Raw genomic sequence first — 15,213 nt, forward strand, 5'->3', positions numbered from 1 at the left:
AGAAATGACACTTCCTTCTGGTCATTTAGAACAAATCACAAAACTTTCCTCTTCAGCTCTGACCTCCAGCTATAGCCTACCAACCTAGCAACTTTGTACAGATTACAACGAGGACTCGTAACAATAAAAAATATGCAAAATTGTGTGATTTTCTGCTTGAAATGTATGTAAATATTCTGATCAATGTATTATATGTAACATAATGTCTGTTCCTGAAGCTTTGCAAACCTGTAACCATAATCGTAAGAAGAACAGAAACCTGTCACCATATCCTTTAAGCAATAATTTAGCACCTAGGTGCCTATGGGTTATGTGCCACAAATGAATAAATAAATAAATAAATAAATAAATGTGTATTGCCCTTTTAAAATGTGGATCCCTCCCAATGTGCAATGCCCTTTTAAAATGGGCCATGACTGTGACTGTCTCGTGGCCCAAGCTAATAAAAGGAACAACTGCAGGCACGTGCATCAGAATGGCTGCAGACACCAACCATGGAACATCTGTTGTCTCAATCTCCCAGCACCAGTGACCCCCAGCACCAGTGAGGCTGGCCGCGTGACAGCCGCCCGCACCACAATATTGGGGTCAGCTGGATTCAAAATGAACACTTGTACTCTCTGTCTACTGCATGTCCACGTGCGGAAATCATGTTTTAAGCATATTCCTCATGTGGACATAGCGCAATCCATTGCACTCACTCTGAGGGACTCATTAGAGGTTTGGCAGGTGTGATCACGTTTGTTATATTTCCAAACATCAGACATTTTAGTGGTCTGTAAAATTATGAGTTTCGTAATCAAAACACTAAATAACCGCCTGAACTTGTGTGGAAGAAATTACTTTGGGCCTCATTACACGGATGGCGGTAAGGGATTACCGGCACCGGTAAGGGCACCGGTGCCGGTAATCCCTTACCGCCCTACTACGAGGTCCCTATGCTGGTCCCTACCTTAACGGCTGGTTTCACCAGCCGTTAAGGACGGGACCCGCAAAGGGATCTTGAAGGCAATTACGGTACTGCAATTTGCGGTACCGTAATTGCCGCCTTCCCCATTCCCATTGAGCCCTATGGGGGTTCAAATGGGAATGGGGAAGGGCCAATGGTGAATGGGGAATTACCGCCCCGCCAACCTTGGAATGGGGCGGTAATTCCGCCATTCACCATGGCAGGATCGGTTAAATTAACGGCGGCAACCATGGCGCTAATAGCGCCATGGTTACCGCCTTCTGTGTAATGAGGCCCTTTGACACAAATGCATTATCACATGTGATAATGCTGCCTTAATTAAGCTTGTATGGATTTTTAAACTCGCTTAATACCAGAGACCAGTTTCTAATCAGGGGACCGGAATTCAAACCTGTTACCCTTCTTCTCTTTCTTCCAAAACAAACACGTTGCCCCTGAGCTATCAACGGAGCCTTTGGAGCCCTAAAATGGCAAATAAATGAAGGGTCCTTAGGCCACTAAAATGGCGGCCTCTCATTATCGCATCATTAGCACACATGCAGTGATGTTAAACAAGTTTGGGGGTATTCCAAAATCGTAAGGAGGCCCTAAATCATGCTAATTATCTGCACTGTCACCTTATGAAAACAGATTCTATGACATTGGTGGTAATACAGGCATGGCTGCCACCGGTGTACTTTTTTTCTGGCGCCCGCGAATGTGCAATTAGCGTGTCATTATGGCCCTTCCAAACCTGGTAATTGCCCATTTTCTGGCGCCGGAAAAAAGATGCTCCCCATTCCCATTCGGCCCCACAGGGCTGAATGGGAATGAGGAGGTTGGATGCACCGGCACCATTTAAAACGGTGCCGGTGCATCCGACATGCTGTGCTCGCGGGTGATGCTCTGCCGCAAGGTCCGACCTGGCAGGCAGAAAGGCACCCGCGAGCACAACTTACCACTACCTTAGTTCCCAGACCGGCAAACTTATAATGAGGCCCAATGTGTGGTGATTTTGTCACCTACCACATGACTCTAAGAGAGGGTTTATGCTCTTCAAACGGCAATAACCATGATTTTTTTTTTAACTAATTTATATGGTTAATAAAATCAACCTTTCAAATGTAAACAAATATCACAGTGTCTAAGTAATACAATTAATAGTCTTTCATAAAGAAAAAAAAGAAAATATAGGTTATGCATTAATCGCAAGTAAATTTGAAATTGATTCGGCTCAGTTGATATGATTATGGGTATGATCAGAAAAAATTTCATCCAAAAAGCGTACAGTTGCTATTTTGATTCTTAAAGATGTAGATGAGAAAATGCAGTGCCATAAGTTCTTTTGAATATGTGTATTTTGGTCTTCAAAAAAGTTTCCGAAGCATCTTTTCCGAATAGTGGCTAGATTTAGACAATGAACTAAACAATGTTCCAACGTTTCTTTTTGGCAAACATTCTTACAAAATCGACACACATTTTCTGTTTGCATAATCTGTTTTCTGCGAGCCTGAATATCTAGGGTCGGCCAAAGATTCAACCGAAAATGAAGAAACGTCTGGCGAGTCTTTGAACATGGAAATTTGGCTAAATAATCAGACATTATTCTACATCGCTTATGCCCAAATAATGCTCGATCAAAATCCCTGTAATTGAGACATTTGTTTTGAGTCATAATCCAATCATATTGCTGGATTTTCATTTTGGCACGAGCTTCATTGGTCAGGAGTAACTCTAGGTCAACTGAAGCGTCAGACATTGCATTCATAATGAAAGCACACCATCGTTTCGAAAAGACCTGATTTTGCTTGAGGAGGTGGAAAGCCACCTTTCCCAAGATGTCTGTACGCTCTAAAGACAAAAGACATTTGCGGAAGAAGGCACAATATTTCCAAAATACCAAAGAAAACATTGAGAGTGAACCCAATTCAAATCGAATCAAAGGTAGAGGTATGCAAGCTGGTAAATGCAAAACGTGTTCCCAAAACAGAGATTCAATTCTATCCCACCACTCCACGGGTTTGGGTCTGCGAGCCTCAGTCCCATAGGTCAAAATTGGCAACACCTTCTGGAGAAAGAAGGTGAGAATGTGCTTAAACGTGAATTTGCCAAATTTGCCCATAAGGATCGTTGCTTGTGCAATTAAAGACCGCAGTTTGCCATGGATCTCCATGTCAGGGTCAAGACTTGGTAAAGTATCTACTATGAGAGTGCCCAAATACTTGTAGCTGGCTACCTGTTCTAAAGGAACATTATGTAATCGCCAACAAAAAGTTTTAACTTTACAACTTTCATGCCTCTTACAAACCATTATTTGGGTTTTATTAATATTGATTTTTAAATGATTTGTATCTACATATGTTTCTAAACCATGCGAAAGTTTCTGAAGCCCAGTATGGGTTTTTGAGAAAAGAATCAGGTCATCGGCGTAGAACAAATAAGGAACACTATGCCAACCTAAACGGGGAGAATCACTCAGAATTTTACTAAGGGTTAGGCCCAGAGCATAAATGAAAAAGTTGAAAATGGATGAAGCCAAAATACAACCTTGTTTCAACCCTCTGAATGTTTGAAAATTCGAGGTCATATCCCCACTTAGGTTGAGTCGGACCTGCATGGTAGTATTGGAATGTAGAAGAATAATTAGAGATATTAGAAAAGGTGGACAATTATATTTGATCAATTTATGATGTAACAGCGATCGATCAATTGAGTCGAAAGCAACCTGGAAATCTACGAAGGCTAGATACAAGGTCTGCTTTCGGGCTGCGTGATCAGAGAGGAGCATTTGAAGAGTAATGATGTTAGGGATGGTACCTAGTCCAGTCACAAAGCCTGATTGAAATGGATCATTAAGATGGACCTGAGAGATCCACTTCTTAAAGTCTCTTAGAATCAAACGTGAAAAGATCTTTCCTGGAGCATCTAATAATGCAATTGGCCGATAACTACACGGTTCTTTCATATTTCCCTTTTTATAAATGGGGACGATAATGGAATGGGTCCAGGACGGAGGAAGTTTTTGAAATTTCAAGATGAGTCTAAAGATGATATACAAAATGCGCTCCACACTTGTGGATAGACTTTGAACATCTTATTGGAGAGGCCATATGGACCGCAAGAACCTGATCGACTCGCTTTTTTGATGTACAAAAGAATATCTTCTAGATCAAATTCTAGATGAAATTTAGACAGATAATATGTACTTGATAGGGTTGAGTCATTATCAGGCAATTTATAAAGATTGGAAAAATAAGCGATCCAGGCAAACCCTGAGACTTCGTTGGCTTGGATTATTGTTTGGGTTCCAGATGTTACTTGATTAAGATAAGTCCAAGTTTTAGTAATATTCTTACATTGGATTGCATCCAGCAATTGCTGACTGTCAATGTGGTATAGCTTGGCACGCCTGGCTTTCACCCAATTTCTATACTTTGTTTTAAGATTGGATAGATTTTTGTGCCTAAGAATAACTGGAAGGTTCAATGCATCTCTCTTCTGCTGGCGAAACAGGCGCTTGCGATCTCTTGTGTCCAAATCAAAAGCGTGCAGAGACGGAGTGCAGAAGGAACGTTTAGATGAAAAACTAGGGACTTGAGGCCGAAACAATTGTAACATATCAGAATAACAGACATTAGAGGGCCTGGTAGTACGGGCAGTGACTGCGACGGCATGAGTCAAATAGGAATGAAAGGAATCCACTGACTTCTCTGACCATCGCAGTCTATTACCGGCATTGTTAACACTAAATTGGCTTTGAAAAATTCTATCTCTGTGTATACTAAAGGTGTTACAATACTGCCAAAACCTTGTAAGTTGTTTATGATCACTAAACTCCGAATGCACAATTTTGAAATCCAAAACATCACAGAACAGGGACATATTCGTATACATATAATCAATGGTGGACGAGGATGAGCCCCGGGACCATGTTGAGGATGGAGGAATATCGGACTGGAATGCTCCATTCAGCCTTATGAGATGATGATGTTTACTAAATTGTTCCCATAGTTTTATACGAATAGAATTGTTTTGTTTAGTCAAATTAATGCAATCCAAATTCAGATCTCCTGCAATCAAATGTATTTGAACCGAACCATCCAGGAGGATTAAGTTCAGCATATAATTTAAGGCTTTCAAGAAGCATTCGACCGTAATCCCCACTGGATTCCAATATAGGTTAATAATGGCATATAGAGTTGAGGCTACTTTAAGTCTTGACATTTGAATAAAGGCATTAGGTGAGGCCCACGGGAAAATGCTAATGTTGTTATCTGCTTGAATTGCAGTGAGTAGGCCACCAAACGGTCTGCCACTCAAGCCTTTGTTGGCCGCTAAAGATATCACATCATGAGCATCCCAAATAGGATCAGTAGTCATCCAAGTTTCTTGAAATAAGAGTATCTTATATTTAGATAAAGAGCTAAGATCATTATTCTAGAGCTTGGAATGACCTCTCGTATTCCAACTGATGATGGAAAAATTACACAGATCAACAGCTTGGCCTAGTTAATGCTGTTTAGGAGGAGTCTGACAGGGTCTTGCACCTCGCGGCTCATGAACAAGATTTTCATAATTAGCAAGAGGAGCTAATTGCTGCTGGTTAAAAATACCGGGGTCCGCAACTTCCAGTGAGACCTCAAAACCCAAATCACACAAGTGTCTTCGAGCAGCCCAAATAGCATTCTGGATGATACGTGAATGCATCCAAATTCGCACAACATTCGTTTTGAAGGGGGTACAAAAGTCAACCAGGGCCAATTCGTAAGAGCTAATGTCTTCTAGAGATGGCACATCCGAAAAAATGCTCAAAATGGAATTACGATTTAGGACATATTGTGGGCACGGGGACGGCCTACAACTAAGCAGTAAGCTAAAGTTATCAGGACGTTTGGTCATGGGCTTAGTCACAGACTTAGGGGCCGAGGACTCTGGGCCCATCTTAATGGGGACCATGGCAGGTGGAGCAAATGACTTAGGGCCTCATTACACGGATGGCGGTAAGGATTTACCAGTACCGGTAAAATACCAGTACCGGTAAATCCTTACCGCCTTACTACGAGGTCCCTTTGCGGGTGGGGGATTTAACGCCTGCTTTTTGCAGGCGTTAAAAACCAACCCGCAAAGGGACCCAGGGAGCTAATTACGGTACTGCAATTTGCGGTACCGTAATTAGCGCCTTCCCCATTCCCATTATGTCCTATGGGGCAAAAATGGGAATGGGGAAGGGCAATGGTGGAAGGGGGAATTACCGCCCCGCCAACCTTGGAATGGGGCGGTAATTCCCCTTTCTGCCAAGGCGGTGCCGGTATTTTACCGGCATGAACCATGGCGCTAATAGCGCCATGGTTCTCCGCCATCCGTATAATGAGGCCCTTAGACTTGTGAAAACAGAAAAATAATATGAGGCCGGGAAGCCCAAAAAGAAACACATAGACACAGGTTACAAAGAAACATACAAGTGCTTTATTTCAAGCTACAACACTTAACAAGTCAAATGACAAACGGATAGCTATTCGGCTCTCAGTATAACATAACAAACTTCAACGAGGGTTCGATGTGTTAGTGAGAGAGACTGCACATTGGAATACCCGGGCTATTTATACAATTTGTCTATCCCTTGGCCAACCCTCTTGCGGGTTAACCATTATGTGAAATACAATACTGGTCTTAGGGTTCCTTGCCAGGTCAACCTTTAATATATGCATTTCGATTGGTTTCGCTGATATAAGTAGTACATTTACATATAGGTCAACAGTAGGACAAGGTCTCTGTTCGCGACCCCGACAAGTGGCCTGCAGGCATATTAATTATTCAGCTGTACGGAGGTCACAACGGCCAGAATCTTATTCAGAATGTCATTTGGCCTCCATTTTGATGTTCAGGGTGACTTCTACATAACAAGAGAACCTAAAATGGCGGCTTAATTCAAGATGGCGGCTTACATCGATTTTTCTAAGGTCAAGACCTTGTCGTGGAGTTTGTTTGCGCATGATTTTTAGACAACTTGGCGTAGGCCAATACACATACGACTATTACAATAGCAGGCATAATATTATTTCTATTCCGACAAACCCTCCTTTTGGCCTATGCCAAGTGCTAATACCATTTCTAATGTCTTTGTAAATAACTCCATGCATTGTCGTCCATACATCCTGAATCGTTATCTGTAATATCTATAGCCATTAGGTCGTTCACCAGAACCTCTTGCAACACGAACTCTTTAGATGCTGTATCTGGGGCATACACTTTATGTCCTATCGTGCTCACTGCCTGAGCGCAACATCCCCCTAGCATTGCACATATACTAGGTAGACATTGGATTCAGCAACAAAGGAATAGCAGAATTCCCAAAATAACCAGTAAAACAGAAAGCACCTTCCAACCTCAGGTTCGTAAGGAGTCCCAGAACCAAGTACTAAGACTCCAATCTCCCACAGGAACATGCACTTCTGAACTAAGGACGTGCAAGTTCTGTATTGCTTTGAAAATTGTCGGTGAGGAATCTGGTACGAAAACACAACAAGCGTACCCCACTAATTTACATACTCCACCACGTTCTGCCAGAATGACATCTAATGCCATCCGGTTTTGGAGCGCTACCAATCTTATTGCTTTCTGTTCCAGTGTCATATTATAGATTATATCTGTGGTCCGGTTGATGGTTCTCTCCAGTACTCTTGCTAGCCCCCTAATATTTTCAGAATTTGCTATCTGTCCCCAAAATGGCACAACTGATTTTGTTATATCTCCCAATATTCGCCCAGGGGTATCTCCATTCTCGTCCCACCGTGGGCGAGGCTTAGAAACTTGTGCTAGCTATGAATACCCCAGGTAACAGGATTCCTAAATAACAGGTTCCCTGCCAATCCTTGGGCAACCAGGGAAATGCTGTACTACCGAAAACGAAATAGACAGGCCCCCCTACATACAGAGGCCTGTTCTCTCCGGTCAAATTTACAATGTTCACACAACCTTCAAAATCTCCCATTGACCGGGTACCATTCCTTTGTACACAGAAGGGAACTGAATCGGGGCTATGGTTAATGGAGTAGGAAGGAGGCACGGCGTCCTTATTGCCTATTGGAGCGATTTTAAAGGAAATTAGAGTTTGGAAGGGAAGAGAGAGTTTATCAGATGGCCTAATAGAAGCAACATTAGGCTTACTTCTATTTGCAAAAAGCGAGCATCCCATGGGAGTCAATTCACGTTTCTCAAAATCATTTAAATTAGTTCCATCAAAGTTCCATGAGATGCTGTCATTCCAACGGCCAAAGAATAGTGCTCTAAGAGAGGCATAGCAAGCAGTCGTTAAAGGTAAAGGGTGAATATACCATCCTAGCCCCTTGTTCCCATGTTGCGGTAAATGGGTGCAGATCCAGCAATTACTCTTATTAAAAATGGCATGCGTTGAATTCATTATTATCATTAAAGTGTTATTATGATACTTTTGTCTATGCTGGGAGTCCCTAGGTGACAAAGTATGAAGGTGTACAGAGGGAGTCAGAGCAGTAGGTACAATTTCAATTGGCAAAAGAGGCTCTAGAGGATAAATTTCTTCAAAGTACCAGAGTCCCACGGCAGTAACTATACAAATTCCAATTACTATCATCACAACACAGCAATACGTTTTCGGGGCCCAGGCACATTGTTCATTGTCCGAGTTGGTCACCCCCTTATTTACAAGTCCAATGCGAGCAGCAGCGGTGGAGGTGGCAGACATCGTAGTTTCTCAATTGACGACCCAAATGTTCGTTGCTGGCGACACTACGGTCGCGCAACTTCTTAGTCCTTCCCAAACCCTAGCCAGCAGAATCCCCTTTTTTTTTCCAAAACTTTCCTTTGCAAGAACAAAACTCTCAATGACTCTTTTCTTTTCCAGATGCACGGGAAAAACCTGTGCCGTAGTTCTATTTTCGTCGTCGAAGGTCGTATCTGTTGGTTCCCGGTACTGTTTGATCCGGAAATAAGGTACCGTCACTTCCTGAGGGAAGCAACGTATCAGAGGCGACGGAAGTCGCAGAGCTTGAAACAACGTTTTCCGGAAGTGACCTTTCCAAAGAGTGTGGAGACAAAATGGACTGTTCCCCAAGCTCCACGGGCTCAGAGAGTTTCTCCGACACACTCACAGTGCTATCTGCTACTCCAGGATCTGAGATTGTAGCATCACCAAGGGGTTCTGCTTCTTCTGTAACGTGTGGCGTCGGGTGAGGAAGTTTCTTGACATGCGTCGCGTGGATCCAATGCTTCTTTCCAGCCACCCGCACTGCTGTCTGGGTGACCAACAGCACCTGGTAGGGTCCCCGCCAGCGAGGCGCGAGGCAGGAAGACCTTTCGTAGGCCTTCACCAGGACCCAACTTCCAGGCTGAATATTGTGTCCTGGGCCCGTAAACAATACAGGTAAAGCTGATCGAACCTGATGATAAATGAGATACAGATTTTTTGTCAACTGGTTACAGTAGTCTACAAGCAATATATTTTCAACCTCTCTCAACGCTTTAGGCTTCGGAAGACCCCAAATATTAGCAGGTCCCCCCATCACTACCTCAAATGGAGAGAGCCCAGTCTTAGTTTGAGGTGTGGCACGCATGGCTAACAATACAATAGGTAAGGCGTCCGGCCATTTCAGTTTGGTGCCGGCGCATGTTTTAGCAAGCTTATTCTTTAGGATACTGTTATGTCTCTCTACCAACCCAGCACTTTGAGGATGTCTAGCTGAATGGAATCGCTTTTCAATGTGTAATGCTGTGCATATCTGCAAAATTACTGCTGCAACAAAATGTGGACCGTTGTCCGGCCAAATTACTCTTGGCAGCCCAAATCGTGGGAAGAATTCCTTTACCATAGTCTTCGCAGTGGTCATGGCAGTAGCATCCTTAACGGGGGAAAGCCTCAACCCATTTACTAAAAGCACAAATGATCACAAGGACATATTTTAGATTGTTGCACCGTTCCATCTCAATAAAATCAAAATGGATGACCTCGAAGGGAACAGAAGGAGGCCCAAAACTACCCCTTGGAGTTACTGTCCCCTTCCCCACATTGTGCTGTAAGCAAATCATGCAATTTTGGACATAACACTGCGCGATTTTCAAAATGTTATCATTTACCCAGACTTGTTCTAACATTTTCGTGATCTGCTGAGCACACACATGCGTAGGACCGTGTGCCATCGTAACCATCGCCAGCACATATGAATCAGGGAGCAACCATTTCCCTTCAGATGTATCCACCCAACACCCATCTTCATCTAGTTTCCCCATTCCTTCGGCCCACTTTTTAGACTCTTCTATTGTATCTCGTACAGACCCAGTACCCTGATCCATTACATAGGCATCTCTTGTTTCTCTTAGAGCATATATGTCTGTGCTAAGGTCTGTGGCTGTTTGCCTGGCTATCTGGTCAGCAAAAGCGTTCCCTTTCCCCACATCATCTATGACCTTACGATGCGCTGCACATTTCATGATCGCTAACTGACTAGGGAGCGTGAGTGCCGAGAGCAATTGCACTATCAGGGGGCCATGCTGAATCTTGTTCCCATGTGAGGTTAGGAACCCTCTTTCCGACCAGAGCCTCCCAAAGTTGTGAGCCACCTCAAAGGCATACTGGCTATTAGTATATATATTTACTGCATGCCCTTCGGAGAGTTCACAAGCTCGGGTCAACGCTATAATCTCTGCGGCCTGCACAGAGTTATGCAGAATTCTCTTAGTTTCAACAACCGTACTCAATGTAGTGACTGCATAAGCAGCTGTAGATGTACCATCCGGAAGTTTGAAGCAGGAGCCATCACAAAACAGCTCCCCTTCCGCATTATCCAAAGGAGTATCTATAAGGTCTATCCTGCCCTTCGTTTCCTGTTCAGTAGTATACATGCAGTCATGTGATTCTTCGTCACCACAAACAGTATTTTGCGGGAAAGGTAGGAGTTCAGCCGGATTAAGAACACAACACCTCTTAATTTTAATGTGAGGGGCAAACAAAGTCAGTTCATACCTCATCAGTCGTGCAGAGGTGAGGTGCTGTGTTTGGGTTTTATTCAATAGGACATCTACAGAGTGAGCTACCATCAGGGTTAAATCATGGCCTAGGACCATTCCCTCACTCTGTTTTACAGACGCGGCAGCAGCAGCGATGGCTCTCAAACATCTTGGCAAAGCGCATGCGACAGGATCAAGGGCGGAAGAGTAGGAGCTGCACGGTCTATTCTTCCCTCCGTGTTACTGTGTTAACACATCCAAAGCACATCCATCACATTCATGCACAAACAACACAAAGGCTTTATTGTAATTTGGAGTACCCAGAACCGGTGCAGAGCATAACACGGTTTTGAGAAGCTCAAATGATCGTGGATGTTCCGACCTCCATGGCAGCGGCAAAGAAATGCCCTTCTTCGTCAAGGCCAAGATCGGTTTTATCACTAGTGAGAGGTTCGGGATCCACAGCCTACAGTAAGAAGCCATACCTATTAAGACTCTGACTTCCTTCTGTGTATTTGGAACAGACACGCCAGAAATGTGTTTTATTCTTTCAGGTGTCAATCTTCTCCCCTCCTTTGACAGGAGATTGCCTAAATAGGGAAACTCCTGACAACAATATTGAAATTTCTTAAGCGAAGCTTTATGACCATGTTCAGACAAATGAATAAGCAACAATACAGTGGCTTCTTTACAAGCACTTTCAGAATCTGCAGCTAAAAGCAAGTCATCGACATACTGAAGCAGTGTACAAGTAGATGGCAATTCAAGGGTGTCAAGCTGCTCTTTCAAAGCCCTGCTATAAATGCTCAGACTTTCATTATAACCTTGAGGTGCACGAGTAAATGTGAACGAACGTCCCCCCAAGGTGAACGCAAACAAATATCTACTATCCTTGTGCATAGGAATACTGAAGAAAGCATTCTTCAGATCCACAACACTAAAGTGAGTAGCTGTAGCAGGGATCATTGTTAGTATCGTTGTTACATCAGGCACAATTGGAAATTGTGGGGCGACAACTTTATTAATAGCGCGTAGATCAATTATGAAATGGAATGGGTTTGCATTGTCGCCTTTCTTATACACGGGTAAAATCGGACTGTTACATAAACTACCTGCAATCTCTTCGATCACTCCACGATGCACAAAATCGGAAACAATGCACTTCAAAGCACGCTCCCCCTCAACTGATATATTTTATATTGCGGAATGCGTGGTAGTGTAACTCCATGTTTCAAAACTATTTTAATGGGTTCAACCTGTAATACCCCGACATCATTGTCGTCAACCGCCCACAAACATTCCGGGACAAGGCTAAACTCAGGAGGCAATGGTCGCGTCAAAAACTGAGAACTGGGAAGTTGCTGTGGTGAAATCGTCAGTCGCACTCCGTCAGAGGAACAATGAATTACTGCATTTAATTTCTTCAACAGATTTAACCCCAGCAAATTCTCTCCACAGTTTGAAGTCAAGAGGAATGGACAGTGGTCCGTAAAGGGACCCAAAGAAACAGGCACCGGCGAAGAAACCGTACAAGCAACTGGTATGCCAGAAAACCCTACAGAAACATTAGTTTGCCCTGACAGTGGAATCTTTGGAACCTGAGAATGATCAATGGAGCACTTCTGTGCTCCAGTGTCTATCAAGAACTGATGTTTCCTATTCCCCACTAACAGTTCAACGTAGGGACCTTTTTGACTAACGGGAATAGGTGAAGGTTCCAAACCCTGCTTCGGGCAATCCTAACGAAACAAGATGTCGTCGAACGGAAGCTCTTCAGAAAGGTAGGCAGCAGAAGGGTGATCAAATATGTTTCTTGTGTCCACACTCGAAGTCTGATTATCCCGTGAAAAAGGTTGCTGAGGATCTTTTGAGAACTGACCTCTATCAGGGCCCCCCACTCCGCGGCGACCTCTAGGTCGTCTACCCATACTCCCAAATGTGTTGTTTGGCCTCTGTCGAAGGACGGGGCACTGTGCACACCAATGACCTTCCTGGCGGCAATAGGCACATTGATTAATATTCACAGGACCCAAGGGGACGTTCCCTTTCGGAACATACTGACCTCTGGTCTGTGAATTACCTCCTCTGGGATTTCTAACAATTTGCTGTAACAATACTTTAGTCTTCAAATCTACTTTCCTCTTCTCTATTCTCTCTTTTTCATTATTAACACGGTTCTCATAATACTGAGCCATGTGCAAAACTTCAGATTGGGATTTCGCCTGCCAAGCGCTCTCAGAGGACATAATCTGTGACTGGATGTCAGGCAGCAATCCACGCACAAATTTGTCCACGAACAACCTTTTCCCAGACTCTGTGCCCAAGTCCTGTCCACTGAAGTCAGAGAATACCTGTTCGAATCGATTAAAGAATTCGGTGGCACCTTCAGATTTTCCTTGAACACAGGCCGTAAGCGTGTCCCAAATAATTCTTTTCTCAGGAATTATGGTTTTCAATTTTGCAACAATTCTATCAAGCAAAGTGAGTATTACCTGAGGTGGTTTCTCACCAGCTGGTCTTTCCCCATCAAACCTAGTTATGTTAGCCCACGTATCTCCCAAACCAGGCACATCGTCTATTGTTTGAACCTGCTTCCATAAATCTGCGGGCAGGAGTACAGGGAATAGCAAGTCAATATCACTTAGGGTGAACACAGAGGACTGTAAAACGGACTCTATCTCTTTGTAGAATCCTGTCGGATTTTTCCTAATATCAGGAATTGATTGTCTAATAGTGTTTACTTCCTGTCGCGAAAACGGGACGTTAACAAATTGTGATACATAATGTGCGGGAATGTCCACAGCGGGTGCACCTGTCCCAACGTTAGCAGGAATCTCAACCTTCGGGACAAGTGTCGGTGGAACCTCTCTCATAGTCAACTGAGATATAGGTAATTCCGATCGCTTACTAAGCAACAGAGCCAGGTCGAGCGCTAAGGCAGTCGAAGAAGTGTCGGGCGAAAAAGCCCTTTTACAAATACCCAATAACTCTGTAGGACAACTAACCTTCTTCCTTACACATTCATCCTGCAAGTACTGCACCATTACCTGAATCACCTTCCTCTGCATTTCTACTGTATACTGACTATACGTGTCATACACTTCATCTGGCGGTATCGATGAATCCGAGATCCATCGAATCGCATCTTTGGTACAGATTCGTACTTCCTCAGATGCCGATTTATGACAGGGAAGGAACCGTTTCTGTACATACATACTGTCGTCTTCATCATCCTCATCCCGCAATTTTTCTAAGTCCCTCCTATATTCAAATAACCTCTCAACATGGCCATGTACTTTCTCCTCAGTGTCCCTCGAAAGCGCTAAAGTATTCAGATCCCTCAACCCTTGTGGGAGATCTGTATTATGTGATCTACCCCACATTACACATAAATAAGTCCCCAAACCTTCAATAAAAACATTTTTCTCGGGAAAATTGCCCATATTTGATAATGTGGAAAAAACATCAGCTTGATCACCTCTCTCCATACAATGCTTAGCCCATGCAAATAATTCCTGTTTCTTTTCTGCAGAGACAGTATTTCGAGTGACAATTTTTGACCCCGCACCCTGATAAACTTCAGTCGGTACAGAACCACTCGGGAGCGGAGGTGCGGGCAAATTCAATGGAGGTATTACTATCGGCCCAGGGGGAAGAGGTGGTAGCGTAGGTGGAGGAACAACAGCTGGAGGAATAGGGGCAATAGGTTGCACAGGGGGAACAGGAATAACAGCAGGAATAACAGCAGGAATGGGCAGAGCACCAGGGAGAGGATCATACGGAGGTGGCGCAGAGGCACCAGGCCTGCGTTCATTTAACAATTTATCAATGAATTCTTCAGAAACATGAAAATCTCTAGAGGGATACATTTTCTGGATACCGAGTGAGAAAGCCCTATCCATACTCTTGACTGACTCTGAATGTTTTTCTTTATCATATAACAACGCCTTTTCGGCATTCGTTTTATGACGGCGTGCATGCTTATCCCTACTTTTAAGCTGCTGCAACGCTTCTTTTTTCCAATTCTGCAAAACATCAAATGCTGCAGGTCTGGCCTTCTTCTTTAACAAGACCGATTCTAGGTATTCAATACGGGATCTCGAAACTACCATTGATTGGCCACTGAAATTCGGGGACATGTCTGGTTTGTCTGTGCCAAATATAATTAAATACTATACTTCCAATGCCATGCTTACAGTACATAGTACACGCCGGCGACCCCTCCTGTGGTGCCGGGTGGCTAAATTCCAAAGATTGTCGATCGCTGCGGAACAGTGCCCTAA

The sequence above is a fragment of the Ambystoma mexicanum genome, chromosome 12, assembly GCF_040938575.1.
Source record: "Ambystoma mexicanum isolate Mex_15411 chromosome 12, UKY_AmexF1_1, whole genome shotgun sequence".
NCBI classification, from domain to species: Eukaryota; Metazoa; Chordata; class Amphibia; order Caudata; family Ambystomatidae; genus Ambystoma; species Ambystoma mexicanum.